Source organism: Myotis davidii, unplaced genomic scaffold (genome assembly GCF_000327345.1).
Source record: "Myotis davidii unplaced genomic scaffold, ASM32734v1 scaffold415, whole genome shotgun sequence".
NCBI lineage: Eukaryota > Metazoa > Chordata > Mammalia > Chiroptera > Vespertilionidae > Myotis > Myotis davidii.
The window spans coordinates 2,719,268-2,727,728 of NW_006287951.1; the positions used below are offsets into that span (position 1 = coordinate 2,719,268).

At 47.6% G+C, this 8,461-nt stretch overlaps 1 protein-coding gene across 1 annotated transcript in view; it reads left to right on the top strand.

The window, feature by feature from the left end:
* The window catches only part of EPHB1 (EPH receptor B1), a 283,401-nt gene that overhangs the window by 46,985 nt on the left and 227,955 nt on the right, over window positions 1–8,461 (top strand). The window lies entirely within an intron of this gene.

Genomic DNA, 8,461 nt, shown 5'->3' on the forward strand with positions numbered 1-8,461 from the left:
ATTCTTGCGAGATGCCTCTGGCATCCCTTGGGTTATCTATGGGAGATATAATGGGAAAGTCCTGACCCCCACGAACAGGAGAAACCATCAGGGCTTGGAACAGAGCTTCAGGCCTCCCCAGGCCAAGCCAGCAGGATGGCTCTTGGTCTGGGGATGAAAGAATACAAGGTGTCTTCCCCACCCTTTGTTTCTGCTGGGCCTGTCTGGGGGCTCCCCAGATGGTGTCATCCACGTCATCCAGACTGGAAGAGCCTGGCAGCTGTGCCATAGCCACACACCAGCCTGTGGCTGAATTAGCCCCTCTGAGGGGGCAGGGAACTGCTTTTGGAACCTCATAAAGTGGAGGTGCAAGCCTTTTCTTTCTCCCCCATAGGTCTCTCCCCCAATAGAATGAATCTCTCTCCTTCCCAAGCCATTGAGTTACCAAATTCTGTCCATTCTACCACTGAAGATCTTGGGAACCTTGTCTTTGTCTCCATTGCCCCCACCTTACTCCAGTTGGGCCCCCTCTGGGCTCACTGGCTCCTGTCCTGACTTCCTCTCCCCCACGGCTGCCCTAGCGGTTTTCTCCCAAACTAAAGCTGGCCCTGGCCACCTTTGCAAGATTCTTCAGTTCTCTCCATTACTTCCAGGATAACGTTTGACTCCCCACCCCCTCAGCAGCAGGGAATTTAGTAATCTGCTTCCGACTGTATCTCCAGACCCATCTCCGACAGCCTTACTTCAAGCTTCTGGACAGACGAGGCTCAGGGGTTCCGAAATGAAGTCTGGTCTTCAACGTTGAAATTCCCATCTCTTTCTGTTCAGTTGGTACAGCTCTAGCTCTGCTGAAAGGGTTCCTCCTTACTAAGCCACCCCAATGGTCCCCCACAGGGCATGTCAGTAGCTCTGGCTTCTCTGTCCCCAATGCTTTGTGAGTGTCGACTCCAGTGGCATCTATCACACTGTATAGGCAGTGTGCTCTCTCCGGGTCTTCCCATGAGACTGTGAGCTGTCTGAGGGCAGGAAGACCTCCAGTCACTTCTGGGGACTTCCTCACCTGGTTCAGTGCAGGTATTACAAGAACTCATTCCACATCTGTTGAATGAATGAATGAATGAATGAATGAGAGAGGGCTGTGGTGCTGCACAATAATGCAAGAGGCGGTGGACACTGCTGCCGCCTGGCTTCAGAGGAGTACCATAGAACCAGCCTTCCTGGGTTTCCTCTCCCAGCACACTGTCCCCGTGGAGGGGGCAGGCAGGGACCTTGTCCTTGCCATCCCTATGATAATAGCTGGTCAAAGCCCCACGGAAACAAAATAAAGGTGTTGGAGGATTTCTCTTTAGGGAAAGAAATATTCTCAACGTGTGTTTAGAATGGCGTTACAGTATCCTCTATCTTAGGAGCTGACTGACAGCAGAAGTGTACTTCAGCTATTTTTAACCTGGAATCTTTGGAAGAAATCTAGTGATTAGATCTTTGGAAGCTATTGTGTAATTTGAAAACGTTGGTAAAGGACCATGTTTAAAGGAAGAAAGAAAAAGAATAACCAGATTGATGCGTTTCAGTTTTCTCTGTAACTTTAGACTTTTGCTTCAGAGGAATTCACTGTCTTCAGAAAGGGACAACAGGAGTGTGAGCATGTATGTATGCAAGTGTGTGTATGTGTGTGTGTGTGTGTGTACGTGCACACGTGCATGCATACAACTCCTTTCTCCAAAAATAGTTTAAGATTACGTTTTTGCCTCACAAAGACATTTTAGGAAGAGCCTCTTTCACTCTGTTGACAGCAACAAGGAGCTTGTGTACAGGACGTGGCGGCAGCCTGCATTTCTTAGAAAAAAGAAGAAGAAAGAAACAAGTGTTCGAATGACCAGTCCAAGACCATGTAGTCAGTGCGTGGTTATAGATGGGTGTTTGAGCCCAGATCCTCTCTCCCTAAATCATGTTGTTTTTTTCACTGTTACTTTGATACCCACATGCAGAAGTTATTTAGTTTTCTTTTATTTTGATCCCCGTGCCTTTTATTTCATGCCTAGTATTGCCGCCACTCAATGCTAATCCTCATATTGCATTACTGTGACCTTACCTGATAGATTTGTGTTTTGTATACCTCTTGCTGAATAACAAATCACCTTTTTACTTGACTTCAGTCCTCTGATCAAGTCATTAATTTAATAGCAACCATGTTTGTTATTCCCACAATTTCTCTGGATCGGGAATTTGGACAGGGCACTACAGGGTTGGGTTGGCTCTGTTCCATATGGCGGGGGCCTCGGCTGGGAGATTTGAGTGTCTGGGAGACAGAAACATCGGGAGCCTTCTTCTCTCACGTGTCTGGTATAGCTGTGGCCTGGGATCACTAGAAGGCAGAATTCAGCTAAGCGTTCTGGAACAGGGGTGTTCCCCCCCTCAACCCCCCGTAATGTGGCTTGAGCTTCCTTATAGCATGGTGGCCAGAGGGCATTTAATTGTCAATGCAAGACCCACCAGTTCCCTCTTCCACTGACATGACTTTCAATGACATGAAACACAAGCCTTGCCAACCTATGATGATGATAAACATGTATTTGGTGGATCTTTCCTTAACAATTGATGGTTAAGCATAACAATGACTATTATCTCACGATTTTTAAACCCTTACAATCAGCCAGACACTTTGCTAAGAGTTCATTCCTCACTGTAGCTTTGAGTGGTTGGCTCTCTTAGGCCCATTTACAAGTGAGTCAGTTTAGCCTTGACAGGGCTAAGTCACTTGTCCAAGGTCATACAGCTACTAAGCGGGTGCAGTTGAGGCTTAAATTTGGGCTGAGTCCAAGTTCTTACTCTTCATTGGGTACATTACTTATCTTTAATGCTCGTGCATTTTTTCCCTCTGAATCAGAGACCTGGAAACCTCAATCAAAGATCATTCTCTGCAGTTGTACTTAGCGCTTAGAAGGCAGGGATCATTTTCAGTGATTTCTGTCATTTGATTTCTTTTTGATGAATGAATGAAGTAGAGAAAGAAAGGAAGGGAAGAGAGAATGGAAGAAGGAAAGAGAGAAGGAAGGAAGGAGGAGAGAAGGAGGGGCGTTGATTCTTTTTGCATAGAAGGAAAGATTGACGGTGAGGGGGCAGCATGGCTGTGTGAGAAGGCAGGCAAGTGCTCTGATCCCACAGAAAGGTGCTCTGTAAATCAGCAAGAGCTTCCCTCAAAACCCGACCTTCAGCTCTGCCTCTCAGTCTACCGGTTCTGTGCCTCAGCGCATCTCATTACCGCTGAAGAGGTTCTTCAGTCTACCACGTCTGAACCGACGGCAATTAAATACACAGATGTATTCCTCCTCACTCAGCTGCTGGAAGGGAAATATTTTTGAAAATATGACAACTCGGTATCACAGCTCAGAGAAACTGGAGGAAGAGAGAAAGGGCTACAAAGGAGGCCTTAAACAGAATTTTTAAAGGTCACTCTTTGATTTTGTGTGTTACTTTCTAAAGCGGCATTTTGAGATTAAGGGGGTGGGGGGGAGCCCTGTGAATAGAACAATTATGGCCATGCAGTTAAATAATGGTTTACATCGGGGATCAACAACGGTCGGTGAGGCCTGAACGCATCGGCCTTTTCTGCAGCCGGCCCCGTGTGCCAGGTGCAATTTGTTTTCCACGATTGCCTAGTCTTTATCAAAAGAGCAATCTGCAGTCCCGTGCTGTTCTTATCTGGTGCACGAGCCTTCGACTGCGTCCTATGTGTCGATATAAGGCTTGGGTTAACCTAGATTCCTTTAATGCGGCTTCTTGATGTTTTTAATAAAAAGGCTCCCCTTGGTGTCTTTCAGTCTCCAACCTAGAGAGTCAAATTGCTTTGTTCAGTGTTTACTCCTTGTGTGTGCACACACGTGTGTGTGTGTGTGTGCCCTTGCATCAAATATGTTCTTGTGCCCCTGTGGGTGTGTACACGCACGTGCATGACCACATATATGCTGGTGACTACTCTGTTGGCAACTTTCGTCCTGGAGGTAATGTGTAAGTGCCTAATTGCATTTGTTGTTTAGCAATTAACCACTCGCAGGTGCAACTAGTTGTGAGCACAGTTCTACATGCGTGACTAATTGCAGGTGTAAAAGATTCACCTCTTCAGTTCCCTTCATGGCTCAGTGGGGCTCAGTGCTGATTCTCTCTCATAGTCTGGGTTCAGACTCCTCTTCTGGCCAGAGGATCTCCTTGGGAAGGGGGCCCTGGGGATGGTGGGTTTCAGAGCAAGAAAGGACATGGAGGTGCAGGGGAGCAGGACAGTGTTCTTGGGAGACTCTCCATGGAGTCGGAAGCCTAGCCAGTGAGCTTCGTCTCCACCACGCTCCCATGCAAATCAGATCATTTGGGTCCTTGGGCCTCGAACCTCCACAGCAGGTGTCTGGCATCTCCTTAGGAACGCCCTCTGGGGAGGGCTTTGTTTTTCTGAAGGGCCTGCGGTGGGTGGCTGCCTCTCTAGGTCCCTCTTCCAGGCGGAGACCCAAACCCAAGACAGAGGTAGTGGGTGGGAGTCTGGACAAGTATTCGGGAAGCTTGCATCCCTCTGCACTATTGTTGCCACACTAGGTGGCAGTTACATCGTTGGCCCCAGCAGTTCATCCACAAAGCGACGGTGATATTCTCCCCCACCTTTCTGGAGGGCTCCGCAGGTCGGAGGGTCAGGTAAGTGTGACTTTGGTTGTGGATGTGCCTGGCGAAGAACAAATGCTGTGTCCTGCAAGGCAGTGGGTGACTCTGGGTGGCCATACGGAGTTTCTTATGTGCAATGCGTTCGTGTTAAAAATTCTCCAAAGGGGCCAAGGGGATGAACTGGGAGTGGGGGCAAAACTGCTGGGCCTGAGTCTTCCTGGCTATGGCTGAGCCTCTCTCACCACCAGCTGAACATGAAGGCCTGGGAACAGTCCGACATGACCCTCTTCAGGGCTAGGACCCATCCTCCCCGTGGCCCCCCAGCTGTAAGCTCCCCTTCAGCGGGAGCTTCCTTCCCCTCCCCACTAAGGCACACCAGCCTCGTGGACAGACAGCAAACCTGACAGAGCCCCTCTCCACAGCTAAAGCCTAGAGGGGCTGGGGTTTGGGGGCGGGAGACATGGGAGAAGGTAGAGTCCAAAGGAAGAATGAAGGCCAAGAAGTGGCTGGAGCAACATCAGATGCTGAGCAGACAGCAGAATAGAATATTCGTTCTCCAAGGAGCCTCTTTGGAAGGTCTGGGGGATTGGCTACTTCCAGGCTCCAGAGAGGAGTGCCCAAAGCTCCAGAGAGGTCAGAGCTTCCAGCCCAGGGCCTGTGCTGAGCCACCTGGCCATGTTGGTGGCCTCACACTGATCCAGGCATGTTTCCGGGGGTGAGGATGTACTGCAGGTGGTGTGTGCTACAAAAGGAGGGTGTGATTGTGGGGGCCTGAGGCCAAAGGAGAGATGAGGTGGCAGAGGGAGGACAGTCATGTCACACTTCTCCTTGTGGGCAGGATGAGGAAGTTTGGGTGACCTTAATGGAAGGCCTGGAGCCTGGTGGGGACCTCATTGGAGTTTGTGATCCCTAAAGTTTACTCCAAGGGGAAGCTGGATTGGTGGAGGCCACCACCCTGGAGTCACAGTTTTAGTTGAGTCCTTTTTGTTGCACGGCTGAACTTGACTTCTCCATCCTGACCCTTGGGTTCCTACCCTGAGCCACCTTCAGTAGACTCCCTATAAATTATGTTGACCCCTGGGATCCTTGGCCTGCCCCTGGGTGGATTCATTGGAGTTCATCAGGGCAATTAAACACAGCTGCCTGCTGGCATTGAGTTAAGCTGGCCTTTCCTTGCCTTTTATTTCTCCAGAGACTGCAAAGCTTCTTGAAAATAGGAATGAGGACTTTCCTATATCTACTTTACCACTTCTACTTGTGCCTCAGATTTCTTCTCTATAAAATGGGATAATAAAGAACCCATTTAGTAGGGCTGTAGGAAGGATTAAATGAGATGAGTAAAATACTCATGATGTTAACTAGAATGGAGTAAACCCTCACTAAATATTAGCGTTCGAGTAGTTACTGGTGGTGGTGTCATTCTTAACTTCTACGTTGCTGAGGCTCCTTTCTTCCAAGAACACCTACCTTTACCGTAGATGGCTTAGGGTCAGTGTTACCCGTTGGCTGTGCATGTCAGAACCCCATAATTCTGAGGTTTGTGTGGTTCAACCCTGAATCATTGGCTCATTCATTACAGCAGATGGCCTTAGGGACGGCCCAGAAGCCTCTGGTCAGGAGTCACACCCGATTCCAGCCAAGCAGAAAATGTGTTTGCCCCAGAATGTGGCCATTCCACACAGATTTCACTAACAGCTCAAGAATGAGATGCAAATAAGAAGGCTGTATTTTCCCTGTTGCTTTAGATTATAAATTCCTGCTTAACACACCAGGTCAGGATGTGATGATTCAAATGCCAGCCCTTCCACTTCATCCCATGATCCGCAGGAGTGACTGTTTTCCAGATAATTAAAGAATGTGAGTGCCAGGAGAATCCCTCATGATTATTCCATGAAACCATCCTTTTCATTTGGGAAAGGAGGTGACAGAGTGTTCAGCAAATTCAGCCAGGGTTCAGCCAACTTGGTTGCTTCATCTCTTAGATGCTTCCTTTTAAGTCATTCCTGTCAAATGCAATGTGGCGTAAAGGAGGCTTTCTTAATTGCCAGTCCCACAGATGCATTGATATGTGGCTCTGTGTATGGCACTGAGCATCCCAGCCTACGTGCAGTTGATTCCAGACTTTAGCGAGAGCATTTGGAAACACCCAGGTGATGCCTTGATCCTACTTACCCACCTGGATAATGGAGGCCTGAGGCATACTGGACCACTAGCCCATGGGCTTTGGACCAAAAATGATCCCCAAAATATCAGGTTACTAATAGAAGCTTTTCATTAAGGACACACACACACACACACACACACACACACACACACTCACACTCACACACTCACTCACTCACTCACTCCAAAACAAGAGAGAGCTTTTTTCCATCATTGATGCATCTTTTTTTTCTTTAATGGAAGGTCAGTTTAACACCCAAAATCAGGCAAAGGGAGGGATTCTTTTGTCTTGAATGTAATGTGTATCATCATAGTCCTAGAACTGCCTAACTGTATGTTTCCAAAAATAAAAGGGGAAATGATATAATCTCAGAATTTAAACAGTTAAGAATTCAATCTTTGTGAAAATTTAGTCTTTGTGGAAATCTCACTAATCACTTTTATATCTCTAGTGTTTCTCAATTCTGGCAGATTCAGTTGTGGGAAGAGCTGGTCTATAACTGATCATAAGATGAAGGACATTCCTTTTCTTACTTTATACAACTCCTCAAAACCTAGTTAATCATGAAATATTGGGCACTCATTATTCTTCAGCCTATTATGACTCAACATTTTGATAACAATACTAATAATGATTGCAAACATTTACTAAGCATGTAGTATGTATGGGCACTGTCCTACCTAAGACCTTACATATATTAGTGATTTTAGCCATCACACCTGTTAGGGACTGAATTGTATTCCCACCAAACTCACATGCAGAAGCTCTAACTCCCATGTGACTGTATTTGGAGATAGTACCTTTAAGTAGGTGATTAAGGTTCAATGAAGTGATAGGGCGGGATCAGTGACCATAGACAGAGAGGAAGAGACACCAGAGCTCTCCCTGCACACACACAGAGAGAGAAAAGGCCATGTGAGGACACAGTGAGGCCATCTGCAAGCCGGGGAGAGCGAACTCACCAGAAACCAACCCTGCTGGCACCTGATCAGAGACTACCAGCCTCCAGAACTGTGAGAAACACATTTCTGTTGTTTCAGCTACCAGCCTGGTATTTTGCTACACAGGCTGAGCAGACTAATGCCAGAGTTCCGGGGGTTTGTACTGTCATCAGCTCCATTTTGCCGAGGAGGGCTCGGATCCCCGGAGTTGTGACTAGCTTGTCCGAGTCGGACAGAAATTGCGGAGCTGGGCCTTGTTCCAGGGCCTGAGCTGGTACCCAGTAAGCAGCCTGCCTTACTCTGAGATTGGAGGGGGGCCCGGGTCCTTGCTCTTCAATCGGAGCCACGGGCTCTGTGTTGTGAAAGGCCTGCCAGCCCAGGGGGCTGTTATGATAGAGAATGAATATAAAGTCCTGGGCTCCAAGCCGGGCACATAGTAGGCAAGAGCTGAAGAGATGCCAGGGGGATTTGATGAGCAAATAAATGAATAGTATATTGAGTATTGGAGATAGGCCTCAGCTTACTGTTTGGTAACCACAATTCTAGAACCGCTTAACTGTATTTTTATTTTTTCCAAAGAGGAGCAGTTAGCCTACTTAAATGAGTAAACATAAGCAAACATATCACTGTCAGGTTCTACAAATTGTATGCTGAGGTGCTCACTGCCCTAACAAGAGCAGCCACAGTAAATGAATGCGCTGTCAGACTGAAATGGGACTCTCAGCACAAGGAG